Genomic DNA, 4744 nt, shown 5'->3' with positions numbered 1-4744 from the left:
TGATGTCTACGGGAGCTTCTATTCTTGTAGACAGTGTTGGGCCTCCAAGAGCGAGAGGTTTGTAGAACAGCTGACAAGTTTCCCTTAAGTGGATACCCAAGGTTTATCGAACTCGGGGAGGAAGAGGTCAAAGATATCCCTCTCATGCAACCCTGCAACCACAAAGCAAGAAGTCTCTTGTGTCCCCAACACACCTAATAGGTGCACTAGTTCGGCGAAGAGATAGTGAAATACAGGTGGTATGAATAACTATGAGCAGTAGTAACGGCGTGTAGTTGATGGTGGTAATATGGTAGCAGTAGTAACGTAGCAGTAGTAACGCAGTAAAACAGTAAACAAGCAGCGATAGCAGTATTTAGGAACAAGGCCTAGGGATTACACTTTCACTAGTGGACACTCTCAACATTGATCACATAACAGAATAGATAAATGCATACTCTACACTTTTGTTGGATGATGAACACATTGCGTAGGATTACACGAACCCTCAATGCCGGAGTTAACAAGCTCCACAATAATGCTCATGTTTTAGTAACCTTTAGTGTAAGATAGATCAATAGACTAAACCAAGTACTAGCATAGCACGCACACCGTAACCTTCATGCATATGTAGGAGGAATAGATCACATCAATACCATCATAATGATGATTAACTCCACAATCTACAAGAGATCATGATCATAGCCTACGACAAGAACCACACGGTGCACACACTAATCACCTTTACACACGTGCAGGAGGAATATAACTACTTTAATAACATCACTAGAGTAGCACATAGATGAATTGTGATACAAAACTCATATGAATCTCAATCATGTAAAGCAGCTCATGAGATCATTGTATTGAAGTACATGGAAGAGAGATGAACCACATAGCTACCGGTACAGCCCCGAGCCTCGATGGAGAACTACTCCCTCCTCATGGGAGCAGCAGCGGTGATGGAGATGGCGGTGGAGATGGCAGCGGTGTCGATGGAGAAGCCTTCCGGGGGCACTTCCCCGCTCCGGCGGCGTGCCGGAACAGAGATCCTGTCCCCGGATCTTGGCTTCGCGATGGCGGCGGCTCCGGCAGGTTTCGTGGGTTTCGTCAATTTGTATCGGGTTTTCTGATCCGGGGGCTTTATATAGGCGAAGAGGCGGCGCGGGAAGGTCGAAGGGGGCCCACACCCTAGGGGGCGCGCCCCCCTTGGCCGCGCCGGGCTAGGGTTTGGTGGCCCCTGTGCCCCCTCTGCGGCGGTTCTCGGGTGTTCCGGATGCTTCCGGGGATTCTAAGATCTTTGGCGTTGATTTCGTCCGATTCGAGAATATTTCGTTACTAGGATTTACGAAACCAAAAACAGCGAGAAAACGAGAGCCGGCACTTCGGCATCTTGTTAATAGGTTAGTTCCGAGAAAATGCACGAATATGACATAAAGTGTGCATATAACATGTAGATAACATCAATAATGTGGCATGGAACACAAGAAATTATCGATACGTTGGAGACGTATCAGCATCCCCAAGCTTAGTTACGCTCGTCCCGAGCGGGTAAAACGATAACAAAGATAATTTCCGGAGTGACATGCCATCATAAACTTGATCATACTATTTGTAAAGCATATGTAGTGAATGCAGCGATCAAAACAATGGTAATGACATGAGTAAACAACTGAATCATATAGCAAAGACTTTTCATGAATAGCACTTCAAGACAAGCATCAATAAGTCTTGCATAAGAGTTAACTCATAAAGCAATAATTCAAAGTAAAGGCATTGAAACAACACAAAAGAAGATGAAGTTTCAGCGGTTGCTTTCAACTTATAACATGTATATCTCATGGATAATTGTCAATGCAAAGCAATATAACAAGTGCAATATGCAAGTATGTAAGAATCAATGCACAGTTCACACAAGTGTTTGCTTCTTGAGATGGAGAGAAATAGGTGAACTGACTCAACATTGAAAGTAAAAGAATGGTCCTCATAGAGGAAAAGCATCGATTGCTATATTTGTGCTAGAGCTTTGATTTTGAAAACATGAAACAATTTTGTCAACGGTAGTAATAAAGCATATGCATCATGTAAATTATATCTTATAAGTTACAAGCCTCATGCATAGTGTACTAATAGTGCCCGCACCTTGTCCTAATTAGCTTGGACTACCTGGATTATCACCGCAATACATATGCTTTAACCAAGTTTCACAAAGGGGTACCTCTATGCCGCCTGTACAAAGGTCTAAGGAGAAAGCTCGCATTTGGATTTCTCGCTTTTGATTATTCTCAACTTAGACATCCATACCGGGACAACATAGACAACGAGATAATGGACTCCTCTTTTAATGCTTTAAGCATTTGACAACAATTAATTCTTTTCTCATTAGAGATTTGAGGATATTTGTCCAAAACTGAAACTTCCACCATGAATCATGGCTTTAGTTAGCGGCCCAATGTTCTTCTCTCACAATATGCATGCTCAAACCATTCAACTCAGTGTAGATCGCCCTTACTTCAGACAAGACGAACATGCATAGCAACTCACATGAAATTCAACAATGAGTTGATGGCGTTCCCCGATAAACATGGTTATCGCACAACAAGCAACTTAATAAGAGATAAAGTGCATAATTACATATTCAATACCACAATAGTTTTTAAGCTATTTGTCCCATGAGCTATATATTGCAAAGGTGAATGATGGAATTTTAAAGGTAGCACTCAAGCAATTTACTTTGGAATGGCGGAAAAATACCATGTAGTATAGGTAGGTATGGTGGACACAAATGGCATAGTGGTTGGCTCAAGTATTTTGGATGCATGAGAAGTATTCCCTCTCGATACAAGGTTTAGGCTAGCAAGGCTTATTTGAAACAAACACAAGGATGAACCGGTGCAGCAAAACTCACATAAAAGACATATTGAAAACATTATAAGACTCTATACCGTCTTCCTTGTTGTTCAAACTCAATACTAGAAATTATCTAGACCTTAGAGAAACCAAATATGCAAACCAAATTTTAGCATGCTCTATGTATTCTTCACTAATAGGTGCAAAGTATATGATGCAAGAGCTTAAACATGAGCACAACAATTGCCAAGTATCACATTACCCAAGACATTATAGCAATTACTACATGTATCATTTTCCAATTCCAACCATATAACAATTTAACGAAGAGGAAACTTCGCCATGAATATTATGAGCTAAGAACACATGTGTTCATACGAACCAGCGGAGCGTGTCTCTCTCCCACACAAGCATGATGTAATCCAATTTATTCAAACACAAACAAAAACAAAAGCAAACAAACAGACGCTCCAAGTAAAGCACATAAGATGTGGCCGAATAAAAATATAGTTTCAGGGGAGGAACCTGATAATTTGTTGATGAAGAAGGGGATGCATTGGGCATCCCCAAGCTTAGACGCTTGAGTCTTCTTGATATATGCAGGGGTGAACCACCGGGTGCATCCCCAAGCTTAGAGCTTTCACTCTCCTTGATCATGTTGCATCATACTCCTCTCTTGATCCTTGAAAACTTCCTCCACACCAAACTCGAAACAACTCATTAGAGGGTTAGTGCACAATATAAATTGACATATTCAGAGGTGACACAATCATTCTTAACACTTCTGGACATTGCATAATGCTACTGGACATTAATGGATCAAAGAAATTCATCCAACATAGCGAAAGAGGCAATGCGAAATAAAAGGCAGAATCTGTCAAAACAGAACAGTTCGTATTGACGAATTTTAAAATGGCACCAGACTTGCTCAAATGAAAATGCTCAAATTGAATGAAAGTTGCGTACATATCTGAGGATCATGCACGTAAATTTGCATAATTTTCTGAGCTTCCTGCAGGGCAGTGGGCTCAGATTCGTGACAGCAAAGAAATCTGGAACTGCGCAGTAATCCAAATCTAGTACTTACTTTTCTATCAACGGCTTAACTTGGCACAACAAAACTCAAAACTAAGATAAGGAGAGGTTGCTACAGTAGTAAACAAATTCCAAGACACAAATATAAAACAAAGTACTGTAGCAAAATAACACATGGGTTATCTCCCAAGAAGTTCTTTCTTTTTAGCCATTAAGATGGGCTCAGCAGTTTTAATGATGCACTTGCAAGAAATAGTATTTGAAGCAAAAGAGAGCATCAAGAGGCAAATTCAAAACACATTTAAGTCTAACATGCTTCCTATGCATAGGAATCTTGTAAATAAACAAGTTCATGAAGAGCAAAGTAACAAGCATAGGAAGATAAAACAAGTGTAGCTTCAAAAATTTCAGCACATAGAGAGGCATTTTAGTAACATGAAAATTTCTACAACCATATTTTCCTCTCTCATAATAACTTTCAGTAGCATCATGAGCAAACTCAACAATATAACTATCACATAAAGCATTCTTATCATGAGTCTCATGCATAAAATTATTACTACTCCCAACATAAGCATAATCAATTTTATTAGTTGTAGTGGGAGCAAATTCAACAAAGTAGCTATCATTATTATTCTCATCAAGTGTAGGAGGCATAGTATAATCACAACAAAATTTACTCTCCATAGTAGGTGGCACAAAAATACCACTATCATTATCATCATCAGAAATAGGAGGCAAAGTATCATCAAAGAAAATTTTCTCCTCAATGCTTGGGGGACTAAAAATATCATGAAAACCAGCTTCCCCAAGCTTAGAACTTTCTATATTATTGTCAACAATGGTGTTCAAAGCGTTCATACTAATATTACTACCGAGC

Source organism: Lolium rigidum, chromosome 3 (genome assembly GCF_022539505.1).
Source record: "Lolium rigidum isolate FL_2022 chromosome 3, APGP_CSIRO_Lrig_0.1, whole genome shotgun sequence".
Lineage (NCBI taxonomy): Eukaryota > Viridiplantae > Streptophyta > Magnoliopsida > Poales > Poaceae > Lolium > Lolium rigidum.
This window is presented reverse-complemented; position numbering follows the sequence as displayed.